The sequence below is a fragment of the Nomascus leucogenys genome, chromosome 2, assembly GCF_006542625.1.
Source record: "Nomascus leucogenys isolate Asia chromosome 2, Asia_NLE_v1, whole genome shotgun sequence".
Taxonomy (NCBI): domain Eukaryota; kingdom Metazoa; phylum Chordata; class Mammalia; order Primates; family Hylobatidae; genus Nomascus; species Nomascus leucogenys.
The window spans coordinates 19,444,434-19,460,641 of NC_044382.1; the positions used below are offsets into that span (position 1 = coordinate 19,444,434).

Genomic DNA, 16,208 nt, shown 5'->3' on the forward strand with positions numbered 1-16,208 from the left:
TTGCATGTGCCACCCATGCCATCTGTGACTATATCTTTTTATTCTTTAATAATAACTACCTTTTCTAATTAAAGGTAACAAACAAAATAAAACTTGAAAAAGAGATGCCCACCCAAGTGTCACTTGGCATGCTGATGTTGGCACCAGTGTTGGGAAGCCCTTAGCATACCCCAGGAAGTAGGAGTGTGTAACGTGGGGTCCCTTTGTCCTTCATACAAGGGTTTCAAGAGTTTAGAAAACCTATGAAATTGCACACACAAAAATTTGTTTTAATCATCAAGACTCTCAAACTTACCATGCTGAGGAAATGTGGGCTGAGGGGTAGCACTCCCTAGTATCAGCTGATCGGCCAGAGAGCCAAAGGAGAAGACCCACCACCATCACCTCTCCTGGACAGTGCTCTGTGGTTTCAAATGTAGGTGATACTAAAATGGGAGTCGTTTCTTAGAACCATGGCCAGGGTTCCCTTGACCCTGAAGTGCAGTTCACCTGAGATTGTCAAATGCATCTGAGGCATGCAGAGGAAGTGCTGGGCACACAGCTAGTGGGAAAACCTCAGCGTAAGTGGGTATAAAAATCACCAGGAGATGCCAGGAATCTCCACTCTTTGACTTCCAGTGTGCCAGCCTCTGGGTTTTACAGGCCCATGTAATTGCAGTACCTCTGTGCGCATTTCCCTACTGCCTAGAATGACTTTCTTGACTATCCATGATATATAAACACAGAGATACCAAACTGTTCCCTTAACTCTTCCTCTAGGTTCAAGTTAATATGTTATTAGTTGCCTTCTGTAATATGTTATCTCATTGCCTTTCCCAACAAGCCTTTGAGATAAGTATTATGTCCATTGTATAGACAAAGAGACTGAGGCTCAGAGAGTAACTTGGCCAACAAGTTGCTCCCACTGCTCAACAGCAAATGAGCGGCGGGACCAAAATTCAAGCCTGTGTCTGTTTAACTTCAAGCCTGTGAATGTACTAACTGGTGCCCTGTGCCAGCTAGTACTTTGCTACAGTCATAACCTAGACTGAAGTGATAGCCATGCCCCTAAAACTCCATGCTGTGGTGACAGCACTGAACAGTGTCCAAGAAGGCTTGACTTCTAGTCCTGTCTCTGCCACTCACAAACTTTATAAGGGAATAAAGTACATAGCAAGGTCCCCCTAGGGTTAGCAGCAGTTCTGACAAAGCTGTGATTTGTCAATATTCCACGTCAACCCCAGGAATGCTCATTTTTTAAGGTATTTATTGAAACAGTTGAACATTGCCCTTCATATAATTTTAAAAAAGTGGTTTCAGAAACGCTTTCCTCCAGACCATGGTGCTCTGCAAGGTGAATGGAGTTGTTTTCAGAATGTTTCAATAATCATCTCTACTCATTCGTAAGTAGCATGTAATTTTTGCAATCTGAAGATTTTCATAAACCCTGGATACTAACCTAGACTTGTTTTCTGGTATCAGATGGCAGCTGATTTAACATAAACATTATCATTCATTATTTCATGGTAGATATATGAATATGTTGTGGTCTTTTCCCAATGAAACTTTGATTTTCAGGGTTCTGACCCTGAACATGGGTTAAACTAGTGTTCTCAAGGTGTGTCTCGGCGCCAGCAGCATCTGCTACCTGGAAACTTTCTAGAAAGCTATTCTCAGGCCCTCATCCCTGCTGATCAGACACTCTGGGAGTGGGACTCAGCCGTCTGTTGTATGTGCAGTGCTTCAGGTTATCCCTGACAGTCACTCAAATTTTAGAACCACTAGGTCTCTCTATATGGGAGAGAGTAATCTTTGAACTTGGAAAACAAGAAAGCTAACCCCTACAGGCAAGGGCTGGTGACTAGGTCATTGCCGGGAACTTGAAAAAGTTCGCCTCTGTACTACCTTTCCTGTCCCTAACCCAAGTCCTTCAGTTCTGGGTGCTCCCAGCACACACTGCTTTGTGCTGCAGTGGATACCAGATGTGTGGCTTATCTCCCAGGCTGGCAGGGAGGCATTTAACACACTGACTTAATAATATTTATTGAGTAAAAGTATTTGCTCCTAGAAGCAGGATCCAGGTAAGCCCTTTTTTACCTCTCAACTGCTTCTAGCCCAGTGCTCTTTATGTAGTAAGCCACTAATAAACAACTGCTAGATGTTGATCCAGAAAGTCACATTCCTTCTCTAAGCTTTAAGTTTCTCATCATAAAATAAGAGGATTGTTCAGATGGCTTGCCTTAGGTCTCTTTCAACTCCACAGCCCCAAAATAACCTTATGGTTCTCTATCTGGAGATGTTCTTTCACAGACTGCCATAGAACTCCTTGTAATTACTTAGTAATTTGGCTTGACAGTATGGAGAAGAAAGGGGAGAATCAAGATTTTATTTAAAAAAAAAAGTAGCTAGAATGTGTATATGGTTCAGAAAGGTATAAGAATATTGACATTCTCTTTCTTCTCTTTCCTTCTCCTTCTCTTTTCCTCCTTCTCTTCCCCCTGCTTTCTCTCCTTCTTACAGATGTGTCACAGCAGTTGGTCTCTCTTGGTTTTCCCTGGTTTTTCTGGCATCTCCCCTCGTGGCCATATGGGGAACTGAAGAAAGATGGTAACCAGCCTTTCATTATTCTCTGTGGAGGCCCCCCACTTCTAAGCCAGGACTCTTGGCGCAGCCACTGGTGGGAAATCAAATGAAATGGGCAACCATGCACTGGGTCCTTAGAGAAGCCATCACCTCTGGGAAAATGCAATGCCATATCTCTCTTTTCCACCTTCATGGTATCTATATTGTTTGGTTTTCCATTGGATGACATTGGTACACTATGGTGGGGGAAGACATATGATATTTTCCCAGTAGTACTAAAACCAGCTGTTTCACACAATAAAATTCCAAGTAGAGGATTTGAAAAGTATAACAACTGTGTTCATTTCTCATTACCACGATACTGCCCCTCAGTTGGCACTGTGATGACTTACCCTCTGACCAAGCACTTTGGAGGAAGCCTAGGATTTCAGATTCACATTGACTTGGGTTCAAGTCCTAGGTCTGTCAATGACTGGTTATGTGACTTTGAGCTGGGTCACCTCTGATCCTGAATTTCTCAACTGTAAACTGGATGTTACAAAGTGGTGGGCCTACCACATGGGTTATTTTATGGTTAATGATGGCAGAATACAACTCAACAGATAGTAAAGTGAAAGTAATGTCAGCTAGTATTAATTTTGGTTGTTTAAAATATCTCTCATGATTCAAGAGATACTTTTTATTATCCCAATGATCAGTAAAAATTATTAGTAGACTAATAGAATAGTTAATTGGTAAAATAAGGAGTTCTGCCATCTTCTAGTATCTCACACTCAGTAAATGTACATTCTGACCATTGGCTGTACCTGAAAAGACCCTCAGACTTTTATCACTGAAGCCAACATCATAATGTTGGCGATTACTATCTTTAATTGTATAATAATTATAGTTAATGTTTATTGAGTGCAGTGTCTCACTTAATTCTCACAAGAGCCATATGAAGTAGAGACTGTCTGTATCCCATTTTAATAAATGTTGGAAACTGAGGCCAGAGAGATTAAGTAACTTGCCCAATGTCACATACCTGGTAAGGGTGGAACAGGGACTTGATCCCAATTCTGTCTTGCTTCAAAGCTGTGCACTTAAATTTGTGAAAACATTTTTACAAGGACATGAAGTAATTTTTTCCCAGGTCTTTGAGAGCTCAATAAGAGGAACGGACATAAATTAAGGATGAAAATATTTCAGCTGATGATCAGAAATAACCTTTTGATATTCTGGAGAGTACCATCTTGAAATGGGTACCTGAAAGAAATTTGGGACCACTCCTCTCTTCTCAGGATTTAGGAAAACAGAATCAGCCCCCTTCTCCATGAGGGTTTGAGAGATTTAGATACTCTCTTAAGTAAAGGCAAGGCTGAGCCAGGGGTATAATGGCAGATCCTTCCAACCCTGGATTGTTAGCGAGCTCAGGAATCTTGGCCCTGGCATATTTGACCCTTTAGTGACTTCTGATTTGGTAAACCACAGAAATTCCAGAAATCAGTGTGAGAAACTCTCCGAGTGTGACTTAGGAGGGCAGATGATGCAGTGAGGCTAAGTGCCAGTTCTTGATGCTTCTTCAGCTTTCTCCTGCAGCTGTTTTCCTGCTGTTGAGCAACGTCTTCTAGGGCTTCTGAGCTCAGTTGGGACAGGAAATAACCATGCTGTTTAGGTGTCACGGGGAAAAAAAAAAAAAACACAAGAAAAAGCCAAAAGTGCGCATGGTTTTACTCAGCACAGCTACTCATTTCCCAGAGTTGGACCCCAATGCTTTTGATCTTTTTTTGTTATCATTCAGTCCTTATAATCTATTGATGTAAAGTGAAACTTTATGTTCTACAGTGCTTTACATCTGGAGGCCATAACAAGAACCACCATTTATAAAGCATGTAAGAGCACTGTGTTAAGCTCTTATGTGAATGAGCTTATATAATCCACATATCTACCTTCTAAAGCAAGGGCTAATATTTTTCTCACTTTAAAGATGATGACACTGAGGTTAGAGTAGTTGAATGTCTTGCCGAAGGCCACAAGACTGGACAAGGGCTAGAGCTGCTTCTAATCCAGGCTCTGCTACTCCAAAATCCAGGCTCTCAACCACTGTGACTCATAAACTTGAGCAGGCATCAACACCATCTGGAGAGCTTAAAACTATATGACTAAATCCATCCCAGGGTTTCTGATTCAGCAGCTGAGAATTTGCATTTCTGATCTATTCCAGGTGATGCTGCTGATGGTGTTTCATCGATCATGCTTTGGGAACTACTACATTAAACAATTCTATTCAATTAATAATTTATGCATGGATAAAAATGAATGAAGCTTTGCTATGACACACTCTGAAATACTATACTAAGCCATTCCTCAAAGGCCAGTTTAGACACTAGCATTAAGCATCCTTGCAAAGCCCAAGAGACAAAAGGTCTGAGCTGTAGCCTTGTACTTCTGACTTGATGTGACCACGCTTAGATCCTTGGCCTCAGTACCCTTCTTCATTAAATGGAAGACTAAGATCTACTGGACTGCTTCATAAAAGTGTAAGATAGCGAAAAATAACAATAATAATAATACAGAGAGAATGAAAATCTCCATTGGTGATTTAAAACAGAGGGAACTAAATCTTAAATATCCATGGAAAATTGTACAGAGAGTTTCTCTGTACAGTTGGCTGACTCCTCAGTCTATAAGTAACAATAACTAACACAGAATTTACTGTGTGGCAGACACTGTGCTAAGTACTTTACATGCTTTTTTTTTTTTCATTTATCCTCAGTCAAATGTATGGCAGATACTGTTATTATTATCATTTTACAGATGAGGAAACTGAGGCTCATGATAATTAAATACATTGTTCCAAATCCCCCAGCTGGTTAGTGGAGACAGGATTACAGTCTTGGTTAGTTGTTCTCAACATCCTGAGCTTTTAATGACTATGTTATTCCTGCTAAATATTGTACCTGCCGTATTCTCTATGAAACTGAAATTGTGCTGGACGTTTCTCTCCCCCAGACCTTTGGCAAAGAGTATTGTGCTGTTTGCAGTTTTTGGTATACTAAGGTGTTTCCAATCTACTAAATAATCAAAGGTTACTATTAAGGGCAGCTTTCCAGTCAATGAGTCGATGGCAGCTATAAAACTCTTTGTTTCTCTTTTCCTTGACCTTGAGCCCAAGCAGGGTCTAATGCCTGAGATCATCTCAGCAAGCATTTGCCAAATACTTGTTGTAAACAAGGTTGTGTTTTAGGCAATGGGATGCCAAAAGGGTTAATAAAACACAGTCCCAGAGTTCCTGGAGCTTACAGCCTAGTTCTCCACTTCCTGTGCATTCCAGTTTATGTCGTAGAATTGGATTGGTACCCGGATGCCCCTGGAGAAATGGTGGTCCTTACATGTGACCCCTGAAGAAGATGGTATCACCTGGACCTTGGACAAGAGCAGTGAGGTCTTAGGCTCTGGCAAAACCCTGACCATCCAAGTCAAGAGTTTGGAGATGCTGGCCAGTACACCTGTCACAAAGGAGGCAAGGTTCTAAGCCATTCGCTCCTGCTGCTTCACAAAAAGGAAGATGGAATTTGGTCCACTGATATTTTAAAGGACCAGAAAGTAATTCTATGCCCTTGGATAGTATCAGTTTTCTCTTTCGTTTATAAGAGTTAAAAAACAACAACAACAACAAATTGAAAAGCCAAGTCATGATAAGTGTAGTTAATGAATATCAAGTCTCTTATTGATGTTAATTGATGCTAACCTCCATTTTCCTTTGCTTTCCTGGACCCTTTGGGTTATCAACCATCAAAATCTCATATTAAGGGAGTTTCATGGTCAGTCTGAATGTTTAGCCTGATGTTTTCTTTAAATAATGGTGATATTATTTAATGGCTAATGGAAATTAACCAATAGTGTATCACTCTGCACTGGGGTGATAGCCTTCAAAAAATGAATGCCTCTGCCGGGCATATTAGGTGTGTAGTGTACTCTGCAGAATCAACACCCCACTGGGACCCTCCCAATCCTTATGGAGCTACCCAAGAGGGAACACATGGAAGAACTTCACCCTGTACCATCTGGTGACCTGTGATTCATCACAGTCAAAACCTTTCTGCAAAAAACTCCTAAATATTGAATTTTTGTTCTTTTCAAATCCAGAACCCAAAAATAAGACCTTTCTAAGATGCGAGGCCAAGAATTATTCTGGACGTTTCACCTGCTGGTGGCTGACGACAATCAGTACTGATCTGACATTCAGTGTCAAAAGCAGCAGAGGGTGAGTGAAACTGCTCTGGTTTCTCAGCATTTTGCTAGAACTATTTCATTAAGAAATTAAGGGCAACCTCTCAGTGACCTATCAGTTAATGATAAGGGGAAAAGCAAAGTCAAACCCATGTTTTTTCAACCACCCTTCCTTGTCTACATTGAAGAAAGAACGTGGAGATTTTAGCCAATTGCTTGAATAAATATATGTGTTAAGGCAGGATATTATTGGGAACTGAGAATAGTCTCTGCTGTGTTTGAACCCACTCATCCAAACTGCCTGGCCATGCTTCCTGAAGGCTCATAGCACCAAAGAAAGGGATAAAAGGAGAATTCAAAGCTACAAACGACTTGCTGAAATTGCACCTTGAGTCAAAAACAAGAGCTCCAGGGCGTAGATCTTAGGGGCCCTGAAGCAGACTCCAAAACTCGATGAGGCTCCCAAAATTTTCCCAGGGCCACCTCAACTCCTTTTACTTCTGCTGACATCACTAATCTGAAGTTCGCTGTTGGTCCAATACACTTGGACTTTCCATAAAAAAGCAACTTCCATAAATACAAGACCTATGTGTTAACCCCCATGTGGCTTACTTTAATCATCACCTAAGCAAACCCCAGGTGATCATCCTGACTTTACCATTATTTCACTGAGTAAATTAAGCATTGGGGTCTCACTTTTTCATCTTTAAAAGGAAAATGCTTACTAAAGAAATGTTTCTCCAAGTGCATAAAGACATAATCAGCAGAGGAATGGTTAAATAAAACATGGTACACTATACTCTTGCTTAATGTGCAGTCATTGAAATGGATAACCCAACCCATATGTTTTGTCATGGAGAGCTCCCCATAATATGTTCAGAGGGGAAAAGGATGGTTACGTAATCATATGTATACAATTTGATCCTAGTTTATAAAAATAAAATCTATATGTATATTTATAAGTAAAATATATATAGTGGATCTGTATAGTGTGGGGATATATATAACATGGATTATATATATAATGTGTGTGTGTGTGTATATATATATATATATATATAAAATGTGGATATACAATTATCTTGAATATTCATTGAAAAAGTTCTGGCCAGGCACAGTGGCTCACACCTGAAATCCTAACTCTTTGGGAGGCTGAGGCAGAATGATTGCTTGAGGCCAGGAGTTCAAGACCAGCCTAGGCAACACAGTGAGACCCTATCTCAGAAAATACTAAAAATAAAAAAATTAGGTGGGTGTGGTGGCACACACCTGTAGTCCCAGCTACTTGGGAGGCAGAGGGAGGGGATCACTTGAGCCTAGGAGTTTGAGGCTACAGTGAGATCTGATTCCACCACTGCACTCCAGCCTGGGTGACAGAGCAAGACCCTGTCTCTTAAAAAAAAAAAAAAAAAAAAAGAGAGTGAGAGAGAGAGAGAAAGAAAAAGAAAAAGGAAGGTCTGGAAGGGTACAACAAGCTATTATTAGTACTTACACCTGCAGAGAGCAGTTAAGGATGAAGGAGACATACACTTCTTTCCTTTATATGGATCTTTATCATCTTTACTTTTATAATTAGTGTGTACTGATTTGTGTATTGATTTTATAATTAAAATGGGAAAAAATGAATTTAAGTTTTTAACATGGGGGTTTAATAATCAGAGATTCTAGATCTAAAACAAACAAACAAAAACTTCCATATTCATTTAGTACAGAGACATGTAAGTGCTCTTGAAGCTCAGCTTTTTCTCCTGGGGAGGGCAGTTTCTTACCCTCTGGGTAGAAATCAGCCCAGTTGGAGAAAGTGTGTCCTTGGACAACAGTTGAGGCCTTACCTGCCTTACTGGCTACAATCACTAGGAACTCTCTCCCCAGTGTGTAACACAGGCTAATTTCTGTCTTTGACTTCAGCTCTTCTGACCTCCAAGGGGTGACGTGCGGAGCTGCTACACTCTCTGCAGAGAGGATCAGAGGGGACAACAAGGAGTATGAGTACTCAGTGGAGTGCCAGGAGGACAGTGCCTGCCCAGCTGCTGAGGAGAGGCTGCCCATTGAGGTCATGGTGGATGCCATTCACAAGCTCAAGTATGAAAACTACACCAGCAGCTTCTTCATCAGGGACATCAGTGAGTTTTGGATGATTATATGTGCTCCATAGGGAAAGATACTATTTGTCACATGTTCACAATGCCCCATGCACTGGGGTAGGTGGTTGATAAGCATTATCTCTTTTATTCTGCATCCAAAAACAAAATACGATGTAGATACTGTTATCTGCATTTTAAGGAAGAGGAAATTGAGTCTTAGAAAAGTTAAGCAACTTGCCCCAGATCTCAGATCTTACAGCTAGCAGTTCAAATCCAGATCCGCTCCACTAGAGCTGCTCTTTGCTGCACTTTGATTCAGCTGCCAGATAGTTTCCATGATGAATCCCAGAGCCTAATCAAGCATAATATTCATATTCAGAACCAGGGCTTCCCTACTAATGGCAATTATTCCCAACCAATCTTTCCTTAGCATTTGAAAAGGGACTTCTTTCTTAGAATATAAACCCTTCCAAAATGGACATCTATTTTTTTTAATTGGCAGATAGGGATTTCACCATAAGTCATTTCCTTTACTATTTATTCATTGACCAGGCAGCATGATAAAGTGTAATAGAACCAGAGAACTTGCTTCAAAACTTACGGAGGGTTTGTACTTGGTGGGTGGAGTCTAGTTCACATAGGGTGGCCAAGGAAGGCCTCTCTGAGGAGGTGACATTTAGGTGACACCAAAAGGAAAGATGTCAGTTGTGTTAAGAGCAGAGGAAAGCATATTTGCAAAGCACCTGCTAGGAGCCATGATCTTTGTGTGGAGCAGAGCCAGGCCTACAGAGCCCAACCACACACCCTAGCATGTCTCCCCCTCTTCTTATCTAGAAGACCTAATTGAGGAAGGAGTCTTTGTGAAACTCACTGCTGTATCCTTCATGCATAGTCCGGTGGCTGGAACATAATGGGTGCTCAGTATTTGTGGAATAAACAAGCACATTGAGCATAGAGACAATTGACTATAACTGCTCCAAGACATGTCCTCACCAAAAGCTATGAAAGACAAAAGAAAGGGCAGTAAATCTATCATCTCATCCCCAGGGAAAGGCTCAGCTCAGTTCCATATTCAGTGCAAAGTGAGGGATTAGCACAGAGAGGGTGGTCCTTCAGTGCATGGCCCATAACCATTAAAGCAGAGGTCTTCTCACTGTGCAGTCCCATCTGATTGTTCAGTGGTGAGGATTCTGAGCATCTCTCAGATCCTGCAATAAATGTGGATCTGAGATGTGGCCATTGAAGAACAACTGCCTTCCCGAGGCACCAGCGTGAGCACCTGCGGCAGAGGTGCCTCACATTTGCCATCCAGGTGCTCACAGAAGTTAAGTAACTATCCAGTGGACTCACAGCTGATCAAAGGTGCAAGTGAGATCATAAGCCAAAACCACTGAACTCTAAAGCCTTATTATGAGAATAAGCGTGTTTATCATCTTCCACAGTCAAACCCGACCCACCCAAGAACTTGCAGCTGAAGCCATTAAAGAATTCTCGGCAGGTGGAGGTCAGCTGGGAGTACCCTGACACCTGGAGTACTCCACATTCCTACTTCTCCCTGACATTCTGCGTTCAGGTCCAGGGCAAGAGCAAAAGAGAAAAGGTAAGAAGTGATTCAAGTGCAGTATATTCCTTGGTCAGTTTTATGGAGGCCCACCATAAAGTGAGAAGATGAATGATGATAATAACAACTACATCCATGTATCACTTAACAACAGGGATACATTCTGAGAAATTCATCTTTAGGCGGTTACGTCATTGTGCAAACATATATGGTGTGCCCACACAAACCTAGATGGTATAGCCTACTACACATCTAGGCTTTATGGTATAGCCTATTGCTCCTAGGCTGCAAACCTGTACAGCATGTTCCTGTACTGAATACTGTAGGCAATTACAACACAATGGTTTGTATATCTAAACAGAAAAGATACAGCAAAAGTACAATATTATAACAATATAGGACCACTGGTCATATATGTGATCCTTCTTTGACTGAGATGTTATTATGTGATGCATAATTACTTTTCTTAGCACTTTTCTATGTGTCTAGAGCCGTGCCAAGGGTTTTGCATGTTTATTTCACTTAATCTACAAAATTAACCCAACAAAGGCAGCTGATGTTATTCTTGTTTTTTTTACCCCCTTTTTTGTGGAAAAGAGCCTTTCCTTTTTTCCAGAAACTGTGGCAAGGTAAAGCAAAGCTGTAGCTGATGCAGGAATTTTGTGTAGGTGTTAGCAGCACTGCCCTCACTACGTGCTCATTGGAGAGTAGCCCAACCCCAAGAAAAGGATGGTTGGTAGCCAGTAGTATTATCATCATTTCACAAGTGATTGAAGACTCAGAGAGGTTAAGTGACTTTCCCAAGGTCACCCAGCTAGGAAATGACATAACCAGGACACAAACTCAATCTGCCAGACAGAAAGGCCATGCACGTAACCACTCCACTACCTCTGATGTTGGTCATTGATCTTGGCACTCAGAATTAGTCCTGATAGAGGAGACCTGGGCTCCAGAAGCCTAAAATTGTTGTTTCAACTGAGTGCATGTAATGAATGATAGAACAGGCAAGAGATATCGCACCCAAAATGGATAGCTCCTGGCTGTTCCAGATATTATAAAATTATTTTACTAAACAGAATGCCTACACTTATAGAGGCTAACATATTGGCTTCCCAGCTTCCTCGCCTTACAGCAGAATTCCTTTGCCTGTTGCAAGGTTCCAGAGGCCCTTTTGTACAGCCCCAGACTCCTTTCACCCCACTTTTAAAATCACTGGACAAAGCCCTAATTCAGCATAGCATTTAGCATGTGGTAGAAATTCAGTGAGCTAGTTACTCTCTGGGAAAAAAATTAGGTGGGGAGGCTATCCTGGAATAGATATTTACCTAAATATTATTTTACATCTTGGCAAGTACTTTCCCTATTTAAGATCTGTATGATTAATAGGTGATATCGAGTGCTTCCTATGTGCTAAAGACTTGCTAAGAGTTTGACGTGATTTCTACCTTGAACTACAATTCTATGAAGTAGGCATTATTGTTATCCCTGTTTATAAGTGAGGAAACAGACACAGAGAACCTAAGACATTTTCCTGAAGTTACACAGCTATTAAGTAGCAGTGCCAGGATTTGAAGGCAAGTTTTCTGATGAAATGATCAGGATATGATATTTCTGAATATCTCAGGGATGGCTAGAGCAAATCTGTCTCTTTCTCACCATCAGCTCAGGACTGGGTGACTGGCCATGGGGCCTTGAGGCAAGGCAACTGTGATAGAAAGATGAAAGTTGGGCCAAATGATTTCTCCCTCAAGAGCTTACAAAGTACAAAAGCTGCACCTACATGTGGAGTGTCTGCCAGTAGGTGGTGCAAGTTCTACGCATGCCTCTGTGAATTGCAAGCTCAGTGCCCTAAGACCAAGATGGGCTTGTTTTGGGAGAGTATGCATTGCAGAAATAGGCTCGGCTTACCCTGTGACTATGTTGCCAAGAGGCCTTCACAACTTTCCTTCTCTTCTGCAGAAAGATAGAGTCTTCATGGACAAGACCTCAGCCACGGTCATCTGCCGCAAAAATGCCAGCTTTAGCGTGCGGGCCCAGGACCGCTACTATAGCTCATCTTGGAGTGAATGGGCATCTGTGCCCTGCAATTAGGTGAGCAGGCCCTCAAAGCCCAGTCCAGACCTGCACTCTCAGTGCACCTGGGTGCAGGGATATGATTGGGGGCTGTGTTGGAGAGGAAAGGGGGATGGAGTGGCCGGCACCCAGTTGCCAGAATCAGAAGCATACATTTATTCGCTAACAGATATTTATTTGGTGTCTGCATTATGTAGGACACTGTGCTGGCCACAGGGATATTGCAGGAAAGAAAACAGACCTGGGTTCTGGCCTCCTAAAGAGAAAGGCAAAGGAGAGAGAGGTAGCCAGGAGGCAGAGCATGGCGGACTTGCAAGCTTGCAGGACTCAGAACCTTGTTCTGGAGGCCCTGGGCCCTGAAAACCACTGAAGGGTTTTCAGCAAGGAAGTAACACAATCAGATATTATTTTAAGAAAACTCTCAAGAAAGCCTCTGGCAAGCATGGCACCAGCCAAATTCCAGGCCACATAAGGAAGGCCTGGGCCTTCTGGCATGAAATCCCGAAACCCAGTTGCCCAGGATCGTATGTTGTGAGAAATAAGAAGAGTTTGCTGTTACAATGTCCCCCACACCGACTTTTGGCATTCTCTTCCAGGTTCTGATCCCAGGATGAAAATTTGGAGGAAAAGTGGAAGATACTAAGCAAAATGTTTAAAGACACAACGGAATAGACCCAAAAAGATATTTTCTATCTGATTTGCTTTAAAGTTTTTTTTTTAGGATCACAATATCTTTGCTGTATTTGTATAGTTAGATGCTAAATGCTCATTGAAACAATCAGCTAATTTATGTATAGATTTTCCAGCTCTCAAGTTGCCATGGGCCTTCATGCTATTTAAATATTTAAGTAATTTATGTATTTATTAGTGTATTACTGTTATTTAACATTTGTGTGCCAGGATGTATTGAATGTTTCATACTCTCATGACCCGATCCATCAGGATCAGTCCCTATTATGTAAAATGTGAATTTAATTTTACTTATACTGACAACTTTTCAAGCAAGGCTGCAAGTACATCAGTTTTATGACAATCAGGAAGAATGCAGTGTTCTGATACCAGTGCCATCATATACTTGTGATGGATAGGAACGCAAGAGATACTTAAATGGAAAGCTGACAATGCAAACCTGTTGAGAAGATCCAGGAGAACAAGATGCTACTTCCCATGTCTGTGAAGACTTCCTGGAGATGGTGTTGATAAAGCAATTTAGGGCCACTCGCACTTCTAAGCAAGTTTAATCTTTGGATGCCTTAATTTTAAAAGGGCTAGAAAAAAATGATTGACCAGCCTGGGAAACATAACAAGACCCCTTCTCTACAAAAAATTTAAAAATTAGCCAGGCGTGGTGGCTCATGCTTGTGGTCCCAGTTATTCAGGAGGATGAGGCAGGAGGATCTCTTGAGCCCAAGATGTCAAGGCTACGGTGAGCTGTGATTGTGCCACTGCATACCAGCCTAGGTGACAGAATGAGACCCTGTCTCAAAAAAAAAAAAAAAAGATTGAAATTAAAATTCAGCTTTAGCTTCCATGGCAGTCCTCACACCCACCTCTCTAAAATACACAGGAGGATGACACAGAAACACCGTAAGTGTCTGGAAGGCAAAAGGATCTTAAGATTCAAGAGAGAGGACAAGTAGTTATGGCTAAGGACATGAAATTGTCAGAATTGCAGGTGGCTTCTTAACAGCCATGTGAGAAGCAGACAGATGCAAAGAAAATCTGGAATCCTTTTCTCATTAGCATGAATGAACCTGATACACAATTATGAGCAGAAAGTATGGCTCCATGAAGGTGCTACTTTTAAGTAATGTATGTGCTTTCTGTAAAGTGATTACATTTGTTTTGTTTGTTTATTTATTTATTTATTTTTGCATTCCGAGGCTGAACTAATAAAAACTCTTCTTTATAATCATATTTTGGGCATTCTCAGCTGATTTGAGTACTCTGCTTGCAAGTCTACCAGGGGTGCATTTTTTCCCCTATCATTTAAGAATTGCCCTTTCTTGAAGTGATCCCATTCCAAATTTTGCAGAGTTGCTCTTTCCCCTTAGAGTTTTTCCAAAGTAAGTGTCTTCCTGAACTCAGGGGATGTCCCTGTAATCCGACCAGGAAGGATCCTTTGCAAGGGCACTGAACTGCATTGTGACTTTTTTAGAGCACAAATGCTCTCACTTCTTCCACCCTCTATCCTGAAATCGACTCTACTGGTATCCCCAGAATCATGAAATAAAACTCTAACCTGGTACAGCCATGGACATCTCAGCTCTTAGGTCCAGCTCTAGTATTTATTGAGGGTTTGCCATATATATGGACATGTGCTAGCCCTCGGGGTTGGGAAGTTTCAAAAAGCCTTGCATTGTGTCTCCCAAACAGTGCCCACTCCTGACACTGCTTATAAGACAGGATGAAAAGTTAACTTTACTATCATTAAATGCTAAAATGTTCAGGATATATGGTATCCTGGGGTGAGAATGAAAAAGAAGGATCTGTGTAACCCAGCACCATCCAGAAAGACTCATCAGAGAAGAGAGGGTGCCAGCTTTAGGCTAAAGAATGGGCAGGGCCTGCCAATTCCCCTTGGTGCTTCTCATGGAAGGAGCAGATGGTGGGATCAGAGGGAATGCAGTCCAATTTCCTGCTATCCCAAAAATCCAAGTGTACACATTCAGGCTTCCTTGCAATGGCAGGGTAATTATAATAGGGGCGTTTGTTTACATTCCTGATTTTCAGTGTCCCCTGGAGCCCTATGCTACTCTGTTCCTGGCCTGGAGGAATGGTGGGTGGCGTCTGTCATTCTATGCCAACCTTGGGAGCATATGGTCCCATGTTGTAAGCCCACACTTGACAGCATATGGTTGTTAATAACAAGTGTTTGTCCCCCTACAGGGTCTTTCATCTACAGTTACCAAAGTACTTAATGGATATTTAATGAACAACACTAACCAGATTTTTAAAAAATAAATAACTAATCACATTTCATAAGCACTGAGAACTGGGACCTTTCTCCAAATTTCTGGCCAGCCTGGGGCAGAGCTGAGATGTTCTGGCTCCCACCATGCCCAGTGCTTTTGCGACATGACCTCTTAGCATTTGATTAATTTCAGTGCATGCAATGCAGAGTTTTTCTTCTTTAAAGATAGTCTCCAGGACTGTCCTTTTTATTGTAAATCTAGCCACTACAAAATGTATTAAATGTCTAAGCCAAAGATCTCAGGACTGGGAATCAGAGGAGCAGACGCTAGTCCCAACTATGGTTACGTAACAAGTCTGTTACGTAACCATGTGACCTTGAGCAGGGTCTTGGAAACAGCCTGCTGGTTTTCCAATCAATACTCATTCCCAACCGTTTTCTCCCCTGATGCCCTCTTCAGCTCTAAATGTTGGTAAGTTTAGCGACCACTTTTTCAGCCACCTTTGTTGCCCAGCAAAGCCAAAACACTGAGTTCTGGCCAATGAGATATAAGAAAATTCTGCTGGGAGGGTTGCTGAGAAGCTTGGCTTTTCTGATGAAAGACAGAGCAATGGCTAGCATCACCCTTTCCTTCCTTCCTCCTCTCTTGAGCGGAAAAAAATCTCGAGAATCTTCAGCGGACACCTTGTGCCCAGCATGAAAGCCATCATGCAAAAACTCAAGCTAGAGACTCCAGGCCAGGCACTGTGGCTCATGCCTGTAATCTCAGCACTTTGAGAGGCTGAGGTGGGCGGATCACCTG

At 41.8% G+C, this 16,208-nt stretch overlaps 1 non-coding gene and 1 pseudogene across 1 annotated transcript; one reads left to right on the forward strand and one right to left on the reverse strand.

Annotated features, from left to right (window-relative positions):
• The window catches only part of LOC115837010, a 13,759-nt pseudogene extending 1,249 nt beyond the window's left edge, over positions 1–12,510 (forward strand).
• Positions 11,028–11,153, reverse strand: LOC115831928. Its single transcript, XR_004027424.1, has one exon. It is a non-coding gene; the product is annotated as a U4atac minor spliceosomal RNA (small nuclear RNA).
• Positions 12,511–16,208: the final 3,698 nt, after the last annotated feature.